This window comes from Cebus imitator, unplaced genomic scaffold (assembly GCF_001604975.1).
Source record: "Cebus imitator isolate Cc_AM_T3 unplaced genomic scaffold, Cebus_imitator-1.0 Scaffold21, whole genome shotgun sequence".
NCBI classification, from domain to species: Eukaryota; Metazoa; Chordata; class Mammalia; order Primates; family Cebidae; genus Cebus; species Cebus imitator.
The window spans coordinates 3508343-3529799 of NW_016107336.1; the positions used below are offsets into that span (position 1 = coordinate 3508343).

Below are 21457 nucleotides of genomic sequence, written 5' to 3' on the forward strand. Positions count from 1 at the left end.
AAAAAAAAAAAAAAAAAGGAGAGACAAAATTAGGACAGAAGAAAGGAGGTGTCTGCTACTCATATAATTAACCATCACTTTCATAATGAATATAGTTTACCAAGTGCTTTCTCATTAATTAAATCATTCACTTGATACAATTTTACTTGGTATTTGCTGCATCCACCAGGCTCTGTGTTCAGCTGGGGAATACGTGGAAAACAAAGTAGCCAAGGACCCTGTCCCCAAGGAGCTCACTGCCTCAAGACTGACAGACATTAAAGAATTACATGAGTTTAGTAGCTGCACAAAATTTGGAAACTATATAGGCAATAAGAAGGAAAAATGAACATTGTGATTTGAAGTCACGATGGGGGTACCTCACTTGGAAGGAGGGTCTCAGGAAGGCTTAACAAAACTAACATTCAAACAGGGAAGTTGAAGTTGAGTAGAAGTTAGCCAGGCATCAGGTTTCCAGGTAGAGGAAACAGTCTGTGCATTATACGAACTAATCTAGTGATGTACAACTGTTTTCTGTTATTTCACTTTTTTTATTTCACCATTTAAACTGAATCTCCTTGAAAAAGAAGTGAGTGACACAACTGTTCTCCATACCTTGAAATAAGAGATGATTCATCTTCTGACTGCTAGGCCCTCAGAGCAACACACACCTTCTCTGTGATTAACTTCTGTGAGAGGAGCACACCTGATGCAGGTATTATTCTTGATGTGATGGCAAATGACCTCGCTCTCTAATGCACCCCAAGTCACTCCATCGTCACAGTGAAATAAAAGGAAGCTCTCTGTTGACATCTGCATGCCACAGCTGAAGTTAAGAAAACCCTCCCCCAAAAGGGACTGAAAGCAGATCACGTTTTCTTAAGTACCTTGAATCAGGTACCAAATTTCTGGCTTCCCCTTGATGATTACGGTATTTTTATTTCTCTCTTGGACTTAAATAACTCTTATGTCCACCTTTAACAGTGTCTGCCAACCTTCCCTCTTGGTTCTTGGTTCAGTGATCTGCTTGTTTACCCACATGAGCCGCAAGCAAGGTACAAAGAAATTAAAAGCAGTGGAAATGTCATGTTCATCTGAAGTGTTTTCTTCTTCCCTACCGTCCCAGATCTGGCTCAACTTAATTCTTCCACTAAAGAAAATCAGTAGTTTGCGTTCTTCATCCTACAACATTAAAGCATCACCCAACAGGCTCATTCATGTTCTCTCCATAAATGAAGTAAGCCTGAAAGCCTGTCTGAAACGAATATACCAAACTTCTATTTGAGTCTCTTTCCATTTAAAATGCCTGAGCTAAAATGTAATTTACCCTACAAGCTTCTCATACAAACAAAAATATTAACAATATTCCACATTCAATGTCTCAGAATATGAACTTCACTTTGACCTGGCAATTGTGACACACTCAGAAAGAAGAGAGAAAACATGGAAAAGCACTTACTGAAGCCAAGCTGCCCAATATCTTGCCATCGAACCTGGGAAATTATATCAGGCTGTCAGTTTCATCCTCTGCCTAGAGAAGAAAATGACACAATGCCAATTTCTCCTTTCCTGACTGCCCACAGCACTTACAGTCTCTAGCACACATTCTGACCCAAGGTCCTTTTCAGTTCAGCACTTTGTTATACTGTCTTTTTATACTCCACTGGATTTATTTAAGTCTTGAAGGCTCAAACAGTTTCTAAGCTCCTTGATGAAAGAAACCTTGCCATGCCCTTCTTTTGCAACCTCCTAATGGCGTCTAGTGGAAGAGACTGGATTTAAATTAAATGATCCATATCCAAAACCTGTTCTAGGACTTAACCCTTACTCCAAAAGAATCACCAGTCTACAGCTACACTTTAAGCCCATTTCACCTTTCTGTGTCCTCCAGGGACTTGAAACTCTGATGATGCCCATCATCATCATTTGTCAGCCCTCCAGAAACTTGAAAAAAATTAAATTACAACTTAGCCTTTCTGTTCCGTTCTTCCAATCCATTACACTTTTAGTCATTAGTGGATTTTGAACAGTTGTCATCGCCTTTCAAGATCTACAAACTCCCCCACTTCTTGGTCACCAGCAGCCTACATCCTTAGTTCTCACAGCTTCTCAAAGCCACTATTAAGGAAACCCTCGTGCCTCTGAGGCAGTGATACTCAAACTCGATGCAGCAATCAGAAACGGCTGGAGAACTCCACGTGCAGTGGCTCACGCCTGTAATCCCAGCATTTTGGGAAGCTGAGGTGGGAAGGGGGCTTGAGCTCAGGAGCTCGAGGCTGCAGTGAGCTATGATCACAAACTGCACCCTAGCCTGGGTGAAAGAACAAGACTCTGACTCAGAAAAAAGAAAAGAAAGGAAAAGAAATGGCTAGAGGGTCTTGTTAAATCAGAGTTTGCTGGGACCCACCTACAGAAATTCTGAGTCAGTAGGCTGGGGGTGGGGTCAGAGAATTGTATTTCTGACAAGTTCCCAGGTGATGCTGATACTGCTGATCAGGGACCACACATTTAACCACTTCTCTAAGGTTAAATATTACTGTCAATTACAGGGCCAGAGAGATGCTGAGGATCTTTTGAGTATTTGAGTATATTTAATGACCATATGACAGCTACATTGAAAGCAATGATACCTATTTCAAAGAGGTGACAAATAAGCAAAAAAAGAAAAAAAAGAAAAAAAACCCTCAAAACCCCAAAACCAAAAAAACTTCACACAGTGTATTACCCAGGTTATGACACTGTATGTAGTCTCTCTACCTGGGCTCTGAATCCGTTCTCCTCCTACTGGCTCCAGATCTTGCTGGGGTCAGTTCTGCCCCTGATTTCCCTTCCATCTTTTTTCTCTCTACTGGAAAACTTCTCATACTCCAAGCATATTCAGTCACTGCTATTCATAAAAGACCTTCTCCGTACCCTAACATGATCCCAAATGGCTGTCACCGCTCTCCTGTTCACCAACAAACCGTTGTACTATCCATTCAATGCCAGCATTTCACCAACTACTTAAAACGTAAAGCTTGATGTCTATGACTTTTCTCTCCGTTAGTGACTTTCCTTCTCCTCCAAAGGTCAGGAATGGTTTCCCACCTTCTAAATGCAGTGACCTGTGCTGAGGCCTCCTCCTGACCTCTCTATCAGCATCTGTCTAATACAGCTCACCAGTAGTAGCTGCTTCCATTTTCTTTTCCTTTTGTTTAGCACACTAGCACTTTTGCCTCATCAGTGTCTTTCTGGAATGACCCCTCCCCTTGGCTCTTATCTGGGATGGGATGGCTTCACACATTGGCCCAGAAGGTGGATATATGACCCAGGTCTGGGCAATCACAATACAGCATCCTTCCAGCCTCAGTGACTGGCCTTAGGGGTAGGCATGTCCCCAAGGCAAGCCAATCAAAGGCCTCTCCCAGACCAGCTGGAACTAAGAGGAGCAACATACTCCTTCCTAGTGGGACCAAGGGAACATGATGCTACCAAGAGCTAGTTTCTTTAATTGCCTCTTGAAGAAAGGCCCCTGGAGAAGGAAGCTTCCCAGAAGAGAGCAAAGCTACAAGACAGAAAATCTGAGTCCTAATGACAGTAAAGTCTCTTGGATTCAGCCATGCCAAAAGTTAAACTGATCCCTGGATTTTTTTTTTTTTTTGAGACAGAGTCTCGCTCTGTCACTCAGGCTGGAATGCAGTGGCACAATCAGTCTCACCGCAACCTCCGCCTCCTGGGTTCAAGCAATTCTCCTGCCTCAGCGTCCTGAGTAGCTGGCATTAAAGGCACGCACTTCCACACCTGGCTAATTTTTGTATTTTTAGTAGAGATGGGGTTTCGCCATGTTGGCCAGGCTGGATCTTGAACTCCTGGCCTCAAGTGATCCACTTGCCTCGGCCTTCCAAAGTGCTGGGATTACTGGATTGAGCCACGGCACCCAGCCTGATCCCTGGAATTGTTAGTTATATTATGATAGACCGAATTCTAATGTAGCCCCCAAGACTGCCATGCCCCCTGGCAGTCAATGGGACAGTAATCTAGGTTCTGCTGTTGCGAAGGGATTTTGCAAGTATAAGTGAGGTCCAAAATCAACTGACCTTAAAATAGAGAGATTATCGTGGTGAGCCTGATCTAATTAACAGAACCCTAAAAGGGATGGGGCTCTACCAGGCATGAGATTCAAAGTGAGAGAGGACATGTTGATGGGGGAATCAAGTCACGTGGCAAGGAACTGAAGGCAGATGCCAGGACCTCAGAGTGGCCCCCAGCTCACAGCTAGCAATGGAACAGGGCCCTTGATCCTAAGAGCACAAGAAACTAAATACAAACAACCACGTGAGCTTGAAAAAGGCCATGAGCTCCAGACGAGAAGGCAGTCCTGTCGACACCTCAATTTCAGTCTCATGAAACCCTGAACAGATAATTCAACTAAGCCATGCCTGGACTTTGGACCTCTAGAAACTGTGAGATAATAAATAGGTGTTATTTAAGTCACTATATTTGTAATTTGTCATATAGCATTAGAAAACCAATCCACATATGATACAATGAATTTTTTTTTGCTTGAATCACTTTGTCTATTGCAACCCAAATAAAAAAATGTTCTTGATTTCTCTGAGATGGCACTTTCTTGGGTTCCTTCTACTACTCCTCATAGCCCCTCCAGTTTTCTGCTCTTCCTGTCCTTTCTAACCCTAGGGGACAGATTTCCTAAGGCTATCTGCTCAGTTGTCTTCACTTTCTATAATAATTTCCTTCTACTGATTATCGCTCTTAAATCTGTATCCCGGTCCCTGGTATCTCCCCCAGCAAGCTCCTGGATATATGCAGTGGAAATAAATTATATCTGTTTCAAAACTTTCCAGGCCCTTGCTCCAAACCCGGCTCCTCCTCTTTCTTTCTGATGGATGATGACAGCATTATCATCTTCTCTTTCTCCCACAACCCATCAGTTGTCAAGTCCTACCAATTCTGCACCTTTCTGTCTTCACTACTCCATGCTAGTCCAGACTCAATTCCCCTCACAGCAGCCTGCTCACTGGTCTCTCTAAACCATCTGAGTCATCCTCGTTGGACTGAACTTCCTAAAGGAGAGATTACATAACACAACTTCCCCATGCCATCCATACCTTCATTGGCTCCTACGTACTGAAAATCTTCGGAATTCTTTATTTGATGTTTAAGATCTTCACAATCTGGCCCCAGCATGCTTTTCCAAGTTCATTTCTACTTCTCCCCTCATGTACACTGAAGCAGCCAGTGAGCTTCTCACTTCCTCTCTGAGAGCCTGTATTTCTACTCCACGTGTCCAAATTTAAGCCAGACCTCCCAAGAGCAGCTCAAATCCTACTTTTTCTATGACTTTCTTTCATCCCCTTATTCTACAACTTGCCCAATCAGAAGGTTTTTCTGTTTTGTTTTTGCATGTGAACACCTATGGTTTTTAAACTCCTTTTCCTCAGGTTATTAATCATTTTATTCCTTATCCTAAAATAGGTGTCATCTCCCTGAGTGGAATGTGATAACCTCTATAAAGGTAGGATTTTTCTCTGTCTTCTTTTTGTAAGCTTCATGGTGCTCTTGTGAACGGCAACTCATTGATCATTATTTGTTAGCTGATTGAGAACAAGGCATTACACTTATGCTCGAGTCTCTGTCCTCCATGTTTATCAAATGGAAGAATACCCTTTTGGGTGACTTGGAGAAAAACCATCACCTAAGCCTCTAAAGGAAACTGCCCAGTCCATCAATGACATGTTCCGCAAGGGCCTCTTTTTCCAACTCAGAACTAAAGCTAACTCTTTGTATTTTCTTTCTGAGGAAGAAAGAGAAGCTGCCAGGGCTGCTGGCAATTGCAGAGTTTAGAAATGCTTCCTCTGAATGAGCACACTCAGCCCGGCAGGGTGCACAGCCCTGTCTCCACCCTGCCCACTAAGGAGCTTCAGTGACAGGCAAGCTGGGCCAAAAATGTCCTTTCCCAGGGAGAGGCATCTCCAGTGCAGGGCTGGACTGGGTCCAGTGAGACCTCAAGAAAAGCTGGAGGGAGGTTCCTGTGGGAGGCAGGCCAAAACTCAAGGTATTCTGAAGAATATGATTTATTCACAATACATGTGTTCCTCGTTCCGTCAACATTTGATCACTTATATGAGTTAGCCATTACAAAATTTCTTACAAACTGGCAGTCCTTGGGTGCCTAGCATGCACTTAGAATATTCTCTGTGTATATTAACTGGTTTGTGTCCAAGGAATAGAATCCAAAATTAGTATCTGCCAAAAGAACACATTATCACAGAGATAAATAAGCTGGAAAAATGTCTATGCTCAAACGTTTTTCAAAAAATTATAGTTCATGTTGATCCATGTGTTTCTTATCATTAGCATAGCTTATCACATAAAGGTAAGGATTTATTCATACAGAGACTCTGCAGGTGTCTGCATTTGCATATAGGTTACATCTCCTTATTGACATAGTGCAAAGTTTGCTATGCAATATAATTATACATCAGAGAAAAGTACGTCTGCATATCAAGAATAAAATGAAAATAAAATATAAGTTGAACATATAGATGAGAAATAGCCAATCTGTGCTGAGCAGCTGTAGAATGACGTCTCAGGAAATTAGTATTTTAAAGACAAGATGTCAGGTGCTCCTACTGACAATTTATTCCTGGCCTTATTTGTTCAACACGCAGGTCCTGCAGGGATTGCTGAAGTACAACAGAAACAACAGTGGCCCAGAAGACGGAGGGATGTCAGTATAGAAGCCCAGAGACTGCACAGCCCCTGAGTTACACATCCCCTTTCTGGTTGCCGTGAGTCATCACACACCTTCTGCCCGGAGGAGAGTTTTATTTGTGCCTGCTGAAAAGATCAGTGTTTAGGTGTTGCAGAAGTGCTTGGTGAAAATGGGGAAGGTGGGGACACAGCCTGTGCCTCATGCTTTGATAATTTCTGAAGCATGTATAAATCATGAGCAGCTAAGGTCTGCAAGATGCTAATGTGTAGTCCCGTCCTCTGATTTTCATTCTCTGTTAATTCCTGCTCTATTTGCCCCTTTTTAATAACACAATTAGTAAAAATGCTAAAAAAGAAATAGCTGAATATTTTCCTCTGATTCTCTTTTTGCTATAATATTGGGAGTTATATGATAGTCCCTTCAACTATTTTATTTGGCCTGACTTCACAAAGCACCAAACAGGGAGTGAAGATAAAATGAAGAGACAGATCTCCCAACCTCTGTCCTTTTGAACAGACACAAGTAACAGAATTTACCAAAAGTATTAAAAACACAACCTTGGAGGCATCCTATCAAAACCACAACTTCCTTTCCATGAAATATCACCGTGCAAAATTGCATAGCTACCACCAGGACATAAAATCATGCTTTAAAAAATTAGTATGGCAGCTCACACCTGTAATCCCAGCACTTTAGGAGGCCAAGGCGGGTGGATCATCTGAGTTCAAGAGTTCTAGACCAGGCTGCCCAACACTGTGAAACCCCGTCTCTCCTAAAAATATAAAAATTAGCCAGGTACGGTAGCAGGCGCCTGTAATCCCAGCTGCTCAGGAAGCTGAGGCAAGAGAATCATTTGAACCCAGGAAGCAGAGGTGGCAGTGAGCCAAGATCCCACCACTGTGGTCCAGCCTGAGTGACAGAGTGAGACTCTGTGTCAAAAAAAAGAAATTAGTATTGGTTTATTAGTAAAAGCCATTCAAAGCTCAAAAAAATAACAGAATTATTTTCCAGAATTCCAAATCAGTGCCAGATTTACCTACCTAACTTCTGCATAATGTTTGCTCCCACAGGAATTTCCATAAAAATACTACGTCAACTGCACTTGTTTTACTGTTGGTCTACTTGTTTTATTAAATTAAAGGCCAACAGATATGACAACGCCATACTTTCAAGTCTTTTTTAAATGCTATTCTAAGTAACTGTCTTTCTTGTTTAAATATTACAATTTTCTGACGCAATCGGAACAAAAGTATTGCAAGACAAAGGTGCTATTGAAAATTTATCTTTTTTTGCAGGAGGCTTCATAAAAGCATTTTAGCTTAAAACTGGGATGTCAATGTTCTCAACTGTGAATACCACATAACAGAAATGCCATTTGGCATTATGGCTAGGGATTACCTGTTGAAACACCAAAGACAGGTATACTTTGATGTGGCTAACAGAGGGCCAGGTAAGTAACAAGAAATACAATTATTCTTTCTCTCTATGAAAGTGGTGTTGAAGATTTTATACCATATTTGGAGCACAGATCCATCATGTGGAGGGATGGGGAAGAGAGAGGGGTGTTGAGTGTGACCACATGCCCACGAGCCTGTTTGAGCCTGCTACAAGTCACATTACACCACGAAGGACCCTGTAATCCACTTGCTGCAACATTTCAAGTGCAAATAAAGGAAAATACCAACTACTATTTTGTGAGTAAAGGATTCTGGCAAGATGCAGATGTGGTTTGTCTTCAGAGTCCTGAAACTCAGTTAAAATACCTGATGATCACGTTTCATTAAAAACCCCAAGGAGGTAGGCGTGGGGGCTCACACCTGTAATCCTAACACTTTGGGAGGCCGAGGCAGGTAGATCATGAGGTCAGGAGTTCGAGACCAGCCTGACCACATGGTGAAACCCCGTCTCTACTAAAAATATAAAAATTAGCAGGGTATGGTGGTGTGCACCTGTAATTCCAGCTACTCAGGAGGCTGAGGCAGGAGAATCGCTTGAATCTGGGAGGCGGAGGTTGCAGTGAGCTGAGATCGCACCACTGCACTCCAGCCTGGGCAACAGAGCGAGACTCTGTCTGAAGAAAAAAAAAAAGGAATTTCTTTATACCATGAACATTCTACATGTTTCCCACCTCTTTTTAAAACTAAATATTTAAAACTCTTTAGAATTAGCAACATCTGTGTGTCACCTGGCTCTAAAACACATTCTCAGCGAATGACATATCCCCATTTCTATTAGGAGAAAGAATAACAGGATTTCTCTCCTCCTCCTTCATCTTGCAGACTTAGGGGTTTATCCTAGTATCATGGCTCAGGGGATTCTCACACTTACAACTCCTAACATATCAAAAAAGGAGAAAATCTCTCTTCACTCCTTAATTGTTTTGTCGAATAAGCTCTCAAAAGTTCATTTTTGTTACCTTTTTCAGGCAAAATAAGAGGCCTTTTACAAAAATTCTATTGCTAAAACAATGGAATTCTCCCAGGAATGAGTTCGTTATGGAAATGAAGTGACAGCTTCTTTTATCTAGCCAGGCAGAAAGTCTGCATTTATAAAAGGCATTCAGGGCACTCAAGTGTTGTGTGTGGGAGGACAGAAAATGCTATTTTTAATTCAGATTGCAGCATTCCTCCCATCCAGGTCTTTCAGTATAATCATAATCATAATAAGACTGATCTAAAAAGAAAAAAAAAAAAAGATTCCCATTCCTGCTGACCCCAGCAGAAAAAAGACAGAAAAAAAGAAAGACAATTAAGAAAATGATTAATACAGCTTCCTTCCACTTTTAAACCATTCTGTGGGCTTGGAGATCCACCTTCAAGGCAATCAGAGCAGATCATCCATTATCCAGAGTTAAAAGCACTTAAACTCTGCTAGTGTCTGCATCACGTCTTCTCACAGAAATTTACATTTTTGTTCCTGTGACTTTCACTCTCCTGAGTTTGCAGGAATCACCTGTGCCTACTGGGAAACGCTGTGCAAGTTCCTCCATCTGTTTCCAAGACTTAACATTCCTTGGTGACAACGCAATGGACCGGTCTGGTGGCAGGGCCATGCTGGGAACTTTCTAATGTCAATTACTGGAATGCCCTTCTAATAAGGAAGAGCATTGACCCGAGTTTCTGTTTGAGTTAACACAGACCTTTCCAGGTCAGGTGTAGAATCTGGAGTGATGAATTGAAGTGCTTGTAAGGAAACGAAGACCTGTGTAGATGTCTCTTTGCAGAAGTTGGACATTCAACAAAAAAACAGTATAAGGTGAACATGGAATCACAAAGGGTAAAATGACTGGCTTAAGACTATATGTTTGGGAGGCTGAGGCGGGCAGATCACCTGAGGTCGGGAGTTCGAGACCAGTGTGACCAACATGTGAAACCCCATCTCTACCAAAAACACAAAATTAGTCAGGCGTGTTGGCACATGCCTGTAGTCCCAGCTACTCAGGAGGCTGAGGCACGAGAATCGCTTGAGCTCCAGAGGCAGAGGTTTCAGAGAGCTGAGATCACACCACTGCACTCCAGCTTGGGCTACAGAGTGAGACTCCATGACAAAAAAAAAAAAAAAAAAATAGACGACATATGTAGGATTAGAGAACAGATGGGGTCAAAGGGGTATTTTTTAATGAAGGTACAATTCACATAACACAAAATTCACCATTTTAAACTGTTTTTAAAGTGTGTAAGTCAGTGGCTTTTACTCCATCCACATGTTAAACAACCATCATAACTATCTAATTCCAGAAGATTGTCATCATCCCCTTACCCATTAAACAGTCACTCCCTGTCCCCCACTCATCTGAGGTCCTGGCAAGGACTAATCTACTTTCTGTCTCTAAGGAGTTGCCTATTCTGGATGTTGTGTATAAACTGAATCATACAATACGTGGCCTTTTGTGTCTGGCTTCTTTCTATTGGCATGATGTTTTCAAGGCTCATTCATATTGCAACATGTACCAGTACTTCATTCTTGTTTTGGTTCAATAATACTCTATTGTAGGCTATATATCACATTTTGTTATTTATTCATCAGTTGATGGACATTTGGGATGATTCCATATTTGGGCTACTATGAATCATGTTGCTGTACACATTCATGTACATGATTTTGTCTGAATACCTGTTTGCAAATCTCTTGAGTGTATACCTAAGAGCGGAACTGCTGAGTCACGTGGTAATTCTGTATTTAGCTATTTGAAGACCTGCCAAATTGTTTTCTATAGTGACTGCACCACACTACATTCCCACCAGCCAGATATGAAAACTCCAATTTTTTCCACATCTTTACCAACACTTGTTATTTTCCTTTTCAAAACAAATTATGGCCATCGTAGTGGGTGAACATAATAAAGTCATATCTCATTGTGGTTTTGATTTGCATTCCCCTAAACACTAATGATGTTGGCTATCTTTTCATAAATGTATTGGCTATTTATATATCTTCTTTGGAGAAATCTCTATTCAATGGTTTTGCCCATTTTTAAACTGGATTGTCTTTTTATTTTTTGAGTTCTAAGAGTTCTTCACATATTCTAGAAACTAGACCCTTATGAGATAGTGATTTGAAAATATTTTCTCCCATTCTATGCGCTGTCTTTTGTCTTTCTTGATAGTGCCCTTTGGTTCACAAAAGTTTTGATGTTGGTGAAGTCCAACGTATCTATTTTATTTTTCATTTGTTGTTTGTGCTTTTGGTGTCATATCTAAGAATCCATTGCCAAATCCATGGTCATGAAGATGTACTCCTGTTTTTATTTAAAAGTTTTATAGTTTCGGTTCCTACATTTAGGTTATTGATTGATTTGAGTTAATTTTTGTATATGGTGTGAGGTAAGGGTTCAACTTTTTTCTTTGGCATGTGTCCCATGTGACTTTTTCCATTGTCTCAGTACCATTTGTTGAAAAGAGGTAAGAGAGATTTTGAGTACAAAGTGATTTTAGTCTTTTCTCTTGGAAAAATAAAACTTTAAAAAATATATTATTTTACAAATTAATTTTCTGGCTTTTGGTTACACTATGACTGTATTAGGCCAGTATTCAACTGTTTTTCCTCATCCCATATTTTGGAGATGCAGCAAGTTTTCAAGAATGACGACCTACAAGAGCCATGATGCTGAGCTTTCAGGGAAGCCAACCACCTCTTGGGGTGGCGCTTTTGCAAGGACTGATTTCCAAAAGCAACAAGTAGTTGAAATTGCTGAGTTTTCTGTTCTTTGAGTTACATTTTCTTCTGTTTGTGCCCCTCTAGTAAATAACCCCTGTCTTCAGATATCCATAGACCTCTGTTCTCTTTCCCCCAACATCCACCTATTACGATTGGCTCTTTGGAGAGAACTGAATAAACTAATTCATACAAAATCGTGTATAACCAAGAGAAATAATACACTTTCAGCATGATACCTAAGTCTGTGTTTACTTTAAGGAAAAAGAATACAGTGTAGGTTGTAGTATTCTGGGTATCATCAATTTAGCCAATGCAAGGAGTGAAGACTTTTACATCCCCCTAAAGCATCAGTACTCCAACTTGGCTACACATTGTGATCACCTGGGGAGGTTTAGAAAATACTGGTGCCTGGGTTCCACCCACAGAGATCCTTACTTAACTGGTCTGGGGTACAGCTCAGGCAACAGAATTTTGGAAAGCTCCCCAGGTGATTCTACTATGCATTCTACTAAGGTGGAGAGTCACTGCCCTGAAGTCAGTCATCAGAGGTTGCTACCTACTCCTCCCACACTCAAAGGTGGCTCTTCTCCTCACCTTGCACCACTTGCAGGCAATTAGGGATGTACATTTACATGTTTTTAAAAGACTTATAATTTCCGATTAAAAATAACAAACCTTGAATTTCTTGTATCGGTTACCATTCACTCTCCTCAACAACCCTGTGAATGTAGGTTTATTATTCCCATATGACAGATGAGGAAATAAACTGAGAGATTAATTGACCAACAGCCCTAGATCACAGAACGTGTAAGCGGCAGAAAATTGATTTTAATGCAATTCTTTCAACCCCGAAGTCTGTATCATTTATGCTCTCCCAGTAATTTCAAAAGGGCCAACCACTATGAGTGTGGGCATATAATTTAGTCGCATCTTCCATCTGGCACCCATATTGTGAAATGGGACTAGGGGATATCTACTCACTGAAGAGAATAGTGGGCACCACCTCCATTGGTTACTATTCACCTTTCTTTCCTTATATTGTATGCATGTAGGTGTGTGAGTGTGTGTAAGTGTATGGAAAGTGGACCTGAAGGGTATATCTGAATTGAGAAAAATATGGCTCAACTATAAGAACATACCTGGGTAGGGTTTTAAGAGATAGCACAGGTATAGTCATTCTTTCCAAGATGTGGTAAGGCTGGTGACAGGTCATGAAATAACTTAAATATGATAAAAAAAAAAACAAAACACTGAGGAAGCCACCACTTCATTCATTTATGGATTCATCTAATGCCTATATATAGATTACAAAGCTCAATCAGTAGCAAGTGACAACATTGATGAATATCAGGCAAAAATCTCCAATACTTAAATATTCAGGTTCTTACGGTAGAGAAGACACAATTTCCACATAATATGATCTTGTCTGTCAATGCATGGGGCACATTAACAAGCCTTGACACAATTATAGAACAAATCAAGATTAGTAAAATGTACTGTTAATAGTGGTAGAAATTGGGAAGCGAGTTTCATGTCACTTTTTTCTCTTATTTCACACTTGTGCACTCAAACCAATGTATAGGTGTGTAGATGCGCATGAGTGTGCACATATGCACGCATGCGCACATGCACACATACACTCACACACACAAGGCTTGAATGAAGAATCTATTTCAGTTCTGTCATTCTTCACAGGCCTAATAACTTACTTTCCCTTAAAACAAAGAAAGAAGTGTTGTCATGTTATTATTCTGCTTCCATTATTATGACATAAAGAAACTAGAAGAATTTTTTATTTTTTAAATTTTCTTAAATTTTATGTTAAGTTCTGGGATACATGTGCAGAACATGCAGGTTTGTTACATAGGTATGCATGTGTCATGGTGGTTTGCTGTACTCATCGACCCATCATCTAGGTTTTAAGCCCTGCATGCATTAGGTATTTTTCCTAATGCTCTCCTTCCCCTTGCCCCTCAACCCCTGACAGGCCCTGGTGTGTGATGTTCACCTTCCTGTGCCCATGTGTTCTCAATGTTCAACTCCCACTCATGAGTAAGAACATGGAGTGTTAGGATTTCTGTTCCTGTGTTAGTCTGCTGAGGATGATGGCTTCCAGCTTCATCCATGTCCCTGTAAAGGACATTCATTCTTTTATTATGGCTGCATAGTACTCTATGGTGTATATGTGCCACATTTTCTTTGTCCAGTCTATCATTGATGGGCATTTGGGCTGGTTCCCAGTTTCTGCTATTGTAAATAGTGCTGCAATAAACATACGTGTGCATATATCTTTACAGTAGAATGAGTTATAATCCTTTGGATATATACCCAGTAATGGGATTGCTGGGTCAAATGGAATTTCTATTTCTAGATCTTTGAGGAATCACCACACTGTCTTCCACAATGGTTGAACTAATTTATACTCCCACCAACAGTGTAAAAGCATTCCTATTTCTCCACAGCCTCATCAGCACGTGTTGAGAAACTGGAAGCATTCTATACAGTAGATTTAGGAGCTGCAAAGGAGTAAGGATTTGCTGAAGATTTTCTTAGGCAAGTATTACAAGTTGGTTAGATGAAAAGTTTTCACAAGTGGGAGTTGCACCTCCTTGTCTCCTAATTGTAGTGAATCTGTCAACTTTCTTTTCAGTGTATCAAGACTTTACTCTTCAAAATCATTCTCAGTATGTTCTGAATTGCTATACTTTTAAGTTAACTACTTCTCAAAGTGCTGTTTAAAAACTGACATCTTCAACCACATTGCAGGCTTAGAATCTATCTAAATTTGCAAAGTCTCATTGGTTCTTATGAAAGTGCTACTTTAAAAAAATACACTTGACAGCCAATCTCTTGAAAATGATTTGTGCAGAAATTGTGTTCAAATTACTTTATATCAAGACATTTAAGAGAAAATGTGGTTTTCTTTGTAATACGCTAAAAATAATGATATCCTTTATCTTCAACTGAACATGTACATATGTTGTATAAGCCGTTGCATTTAAACAAATTGAAAAACAGTAGGATTCTGGCTATAGTCCATAAAGAAACAAAGCTTGCCCAGAATATCTTTTTAAGCATTAAAAAAAAATACAATTAACTGCTATTCCCACAAAGTTCAATCCTACATACAGAATCGCAATTGTCAACCAGGTCCAAAGCATCAAATTATAAAACCTAATGTCTCAAAAATGGACAAGAAAACTTAGAAAAAAATAATTATTACAGTCCAATTACACATAAAGAAAAGTAAGAATAAAAGGTCAGTTATAAGTTTATATTTCTACAAACTGCTTTTGAGTTAGTGGGCAATATGCTATTTAAATGGATCCTGATGGCAGTAGTATAATGAAAGTATCCCTAAGTGTTACCCCTACAATAATTCCCACTGAACATTTCATTGAATGCTTAGCATGTGCAAAGTGCTGTGAGGTGAGGTTCAGAAATGCAGAAAGCATGTTTATTGCTTTGAATGCAGAATATTGATTTTTAAAACACCAAGCTAATTGTTGCCAACTCTAATAATTTTTGATGATTCCTCATTGCCAACAGCACTGATTTTCAAATGTGTTTTTAAAAGCCAGAACTCTGCCTTCAAACAAAATCTTATACAGAAATCTAATACACAAAATAAATAAAATTGAGGCTATTTACACTATCGAACTTTATCGGTTCTTCCTACTCCTCATCCATCACTACCAAGTACTTCTGAAGGCAGCCCCAGAGAGGTTTGCGGGGCAGAGGTTGGGAGACTCAGAAATCCTTAGGCTACTGGAGAATGTGGTTTGACCTCCACCAATCTGAGGAGTCAGTACTCCTTAATACGACATATGAGACCCTCAGTGGTTTGCTCCCTCATGACATGTTACCACCAATGGAATACTGACTGTTCCCTGCACATGCTCTGCACCACGCTGTTTGTTCCCTGCGCTTTGTCCATGCTGTCCCTCGACAGGTGATCCCTTTATGTCCCTCACCTCTTTGACGGATGCCAAGACACCCCACAAATCTGCACAGCTGCACACAGTCTTAACTGCACATACACTTTCATGTTTGGCCCACCACGCAGGATGGTAATTATTGTTCATATGGCTTTCACTTAAACTAACCTGAGAATAACACAAGCACAGAAAATATATTCATAGTTGTATTCCAGCTTGGAGCACAGATGTTGACCTAATAGTGGCTTCATAAATGTTTGTTGAATGAACGAATGAATGAATGAATGAATGAAGATGGATGGAAGACAGGATGACATGATGATTACTTTCGTTAAACTAGAACAAAATTACATAAATATACCTATATATTACATCTATACTTCTAAAAATTGTGGTTAACTACACAAATACAAAATTTACCATCTTAACCATTTTTAAGCACACAGTCAGTGGCATTAATTATATTCACAGTGATGTGCAACCATCACCACCATCCACCTCAAAACTCTTCATTTTGCATAACTGAAACTTTTTAAGATACGTACATTTAAAACATTCTTAAAAATGTAATTCAATGATCTAGGGTGTGGGGTACCCAGGTTCTTCACTTCCTCCTTGCCCCCACCTGCTGTATATCTTGTGCCTTTCATCCACACTTAGAGCATTCTTTAGCAAGAAATGTGGTAAATGTGGTTGAGACATGTGGTCAATGAAACTCCTGCCTACTAGCTTAGCTACTAGCTGGCAGTTTGGGCTGCTCAAAATGAATTTCCTGGATAATTTTCCTAAGCCCTCACTGACTCCTACTCGAATGTATTGTTAGGAGTCAGCTTTCACTCCTGGAACTGGCTTGGGCTTCCAGAAAGCATGGCTTATAAAGAACAGAGCCTGTGTGTCAAGCGGCCTATATACAACACACATAGCTTATATATGACAGCCATATCATTTGTGGTTTTAACATTTCTGAACTCAAGACGTATTTTATAGATGATTAGTACATAAAAGAGTAGTAGCACCCCCACCCCCAGAAACTAATCATGAAATCTACAGTGCATCTTATCATCAGTGATACCAGAGAAATCAAAGAAAACTGGTACCTATTTCATATTTGCACAGAATCATTTTTCATTTGAAATATTTTACATATAAAGATCACATTGCCCATCTCACACTTGGAGAAGCATAAAGCAAAGAAGGAAAAGGACTTGAAAAGGGTGATGAGTCACCAGGTGAATGGGAGGAGGCCGGGAGGTGACCAGCCCTGGATCTGATGTGAACTGCTCCCCATGAAAGCCTCTCCACTGCGCTCAGCCTCTGACTCCCCCACCCCACGTGTTAAAATGACACAGGGGAAATGAAAATTAAACCAGAGTTAAGCTATTCCTGACATGCTTCCTGCACCAACATTCAACCAGCTCTCTGACCTTCTTATGGGGCTCAGGAGTCCTCCTCGGGGAAAAGAGCTGTTAACACCTGCTATTCCACTTTGCATGGCTGATTCAGGCTCTAGAAAATAACGGCGCACCTCCTCCCGAACTCAGCTCTCCTGTTTCCATTTTTCTTTTTTAGCTTTGGCTCTACTTCTATTTTCCAACTGGGATGGTGGCTACTGCATTCTACTTTTCAGCACCCTCCTTTCTACTTCTACACCCTCCGAGGAACCTAGGCCACCGAGTGAGGGGCCCAAACTCGGCCCGACCCAATCCCCACTTATCCCTCTCAGCCGTGGTCAGCTGGACACCTAGGCACCCATGAGGAAGCCACTCAGCCCTTGCCTGAAAGAAGACAACGTATCAGCCGCCCACATCTCAACCTTCTTGACTAATAAGCATGTTACCATGTGTTGAATTTAACCAGCCAGCACCAAACCAGCAGATTTTCTTTTACACAGAAATAAGTAAACAGCATGAAAAAGGTCCCTTATTAGGTGGGCTTGAGGTGCTGGTATCAGGACTATTTTTGCGTATTCTATCATTAGGTCAGGCTGACATCCAAATCTTAAAAAGTTAATCAGAGAAAGAACGCACAAACGCGTACAGGCTTTACATGGAAGGTTAAGTGCACTGGCAGCCTACTAAAATAGAAAGTTAAATACAGCAATGAGATTTTGAAATTTCCCCTTGCAATAAAAAAGAAGGGGCCTTCATAGGAACACAAGTCAGGCTTGCTGAAAAAGCAGTCTTTGTTCCTTAAAAAAATACTGCAGTTCACTACTTATGGAGGACCTAAATTTCCTGAAATATTGTACTATCACTGACCCGTGTACGTGGTTATGAGGCTCCCATTCCAATAGCACTCTCAGGGAGAACCAACGGTTTAAAGAAAGCAAATTAGGGTCTCAGTAATAAGATGACTGAGAACATAAACTATTATTCATCTATCTTTTAAACACTTAAGTAATTTTCGTGTTGCTTCACTTGCCAGAGTAAATGAGTTACAAAAACCTCTGCTTTCTCATAAAAACCTCCACATGCCCAAGGAATGGTGAATGATGTTACAATAAACAGCACGTGCCCCATTTCCTCCCATAAGGAATAATCCTCTTTTTGTGATTCTCCTTTTCACTTCATCTGGGGGACAATCTCTTCCCTCCTAGAGGAGAGGCCCAGGCTGAGAGCATCATGGTTTTGGCAGGGAACTCAGAAAATCTTGGCATCGGGGTTTACTATAAGCTGAGTTAAACAGGAATGCAAGATCATTGGAAGCCCTAGAAAAATAGAAAATATTTCTAGGGTAGCACAGAAGTTTGGCCTTTTCGCTGGTGATTTGTTTCCATTTGTTCACATGCTATGACTCATCATTTGGGTGACACCGAGCAGGCAGCACCATTTCAAGTTCATCATTTTATTAAACAATGAGTCAAATGAAGCAAGTGTTTTAAGGGAAATGGTCACTTTCTAATGATTTTTCTCTAGTACGATTTTATTTAATACTTTTACATAAGCAAAGCTGACGTCCCCTCTGACCTCCCCCTTTTAAAATTTCCAGAAGATAAGACATTCTGATGGAGATCAAGCCACAAGACAGTAGTTCAGAAAAGGGTAATTTTAAATTTTTTCTCCTCACTCCGTATTTAATAGTGGCCAGGATATTGAAATTCTCTGGAAAACACAGAATCCATTTACATGATGAATTCAATAATATATTATAATGTCTTATTCAGAAGTGTTAGGAGAATTGATGAGTTAACGTTGGTAAATCACTTTGCAATTCCCAGGTCAAAGATGGGAAATGAACATTACCATTATTTGTTTCGCTGGAGGCTCACTGACGAAATGTGGTCTAGGGGGCCTAATTAGGATACAAGAGCTTATATCTTTGCAGCAAGAGGGGAAAACATTTTTTCAGTACTGGCTTTTACCTTGTTCTCTCTAAGCTAAGGGAGTAAAGGGCATGTCAATGATTATTGATAACATCATTCAACTCCATGTAATAAGTTGACACCAATGAAATAAACCAAAGGATGCAGGGATGTGTGTATAGATGGTTGGATGGATGGATGGACAGACAAATGGCCGATGACCAAAATACATATACTCCTCCATGTTATATATTAAGGCTGATTTTTTAGAGCACTCTCTTTCTTACCCAAATTATCACTGTAAAAGCAGATCATCGTGCTTTAAGCCTCAGAATATGATGAATTTCAATTACTGTGACATATCTGTGAGATTTTTAGATACTTTCAATATGGATTTTTCCAATTTTTTCATTAATGCAAAACATTTTGGTTTAATACCTGTTGCTATTCCTACCCTTCATGGCCAAACTCATAAAAAAGATTTTCTAATATATGAGATTTAGAAATTCTCTGTACTATAGAAGGTATTTGAAGTTAATGAATAAATAAATGGATAAACAGATGGGTAAGAGGCATCACCCAATCACAGCAGTGTAATAATGTCCAGAGGAACCCTGAAAGATTCCTCACACCTCTAGGAGAAACTGACCTTTGACTGTGCCAGGCAAGTATTTTTCTTAGCAAACATTTATGAGCAAGGGGCTCAAACACTGTATTAGTGTTTAAGGACTTTTATTATATAGAAGCTCTGTCTTTTACTGAAGTCTCCAAAGCCAAGTTTATAATTATTATGTATGCCTGAATAAAAGCTAAGGTAAGATAAAGTAATTTTTCTTCAAAGACAGCCCTCAGAAAAGCCTAAGTGCCCTTAAATTTTTTTTTTTCCTTAGATGGAGTCTCGCCCCATAGCCCAGGCTGGAGTGCAATGGCGTGACCTCGGCTCACGGCAACCTCTGCCTCCCCGGTTCAAGTGATTCTTCTGCCTCAGCCTCCCAAGTAGCTGGGATTACAGATGTGTGCCACCACGCCCAGCTAATTTTTGTATTTTTAGTAGAGATGGGGTTTCACTATGTTGGCCAGGCTGGTCTCGAACTCCTGGCCTCATGATTTGCCCGCCTTAGCCTCCCAAAGTGCTGGGATTACAGTCATGAGCCACTGTGTCTGGCCAATTGAATTCTTATAAAGTTTATCATTTTATGTATTGGTCTCTTAAATAAAGTAGTCTTTATGGAAGACATATTACCTTAAAACTACCTTGATAAATGCGAGTTTGGCATGTTTATATGTTTATAACAGCCACCTAACAGAACTGTTTTTTCTTCTTTAAGAAAGAAAACAAATTTGACTAGTAATTATTCTTGGAAGTATGAGTTTCTTAGTTGCAAGCACTGGATGTCACTATAAATAAAAAAGCATTTTAAAGATTACTTTAGAAAGCAACACAGTAAGTGGTTCAGTTGCAGAGTTCATGAAAATACACTCACAGGAAGAATGAAGAAAAACATCTCTTAATAATATGGTTTAGGATACTGTTACGATAATGGTCCCCAACGTATGATGCCTCCCTGCCGCCATGCTCACATTAACAGTGGGCTTGGGTATGTGTCTTGTTTTGGCCAAGGGGGTCTTAACAAATGCAATCAATGAATATAGGAATGGGCCCTTTGTGGCTTGGGTTAAAATTTCTGGTAATAGCATCAAACACAGACTAGATGAACGTCAGGATGATGTGCTTTGGAAAACGATATTACATGACCCACAAAGGGGTTCGAGAGATGAGGAAGATACTGATATTGTAGATAAAGGTTGTAAGTAAAATTCTTTCATATAATAAGAAAGTGGAAGAAAGCAGTATATCTAAATTAATGTACATATTATTTCAAATGTCTGTGAGATTAAATAATTTAAGTACAAATCTGATGGTTTAATAGAAATATCAAGGTCCTTAAATGCTATGGCCAAAAAATTCATTGAAAGCATAAAGGAGGGCATGAATGTGAACTTCTATAACACAGGCCTGAACCTCTTGAGCTGCAGACCTGAAGACTCAACTCTATCTGAAATACCCCTAAAAAAAAGTGTCTCAAACCTCTAACCTATTAGGATGGCTACTATCAAAAAAAAATTTTTTTTAATCAGAAAATAACAATTGTTGGTGAGGATGTGGAGAAATTGGAACCTTTGTGCACTGTTGGTAGAAATGCAAAGTGGCGCAGCCACCGTGGAAAACAATCCAACATTTCTTTAAAAAATTAAAAATAGGGCTGGGCATGGTGGCTCACGCCTGTAATCTCAGCACTTTGGGAGGCTGAGGCTGGCAGATCACTAGGTCAAGAGATCGAGACCATCCTGGCCAACATGGTGAAA

At 40.1% G+C, this 21457-nt stretch overlaps 1 protein-coding gene across 4 annotated transcripts in view; it reads right to left on the reverse strand.

The window, feature by feature from the left end:
• The window catches only part of ATXN1 (ataxin 1), a 459925-nt gene that overhangs the window by 176030 nt on the left and 262438 nt on the right, over nt 1-21457 (reverse strand). The gene's annotated exons all lie outside the window — the stretch shown is intronic.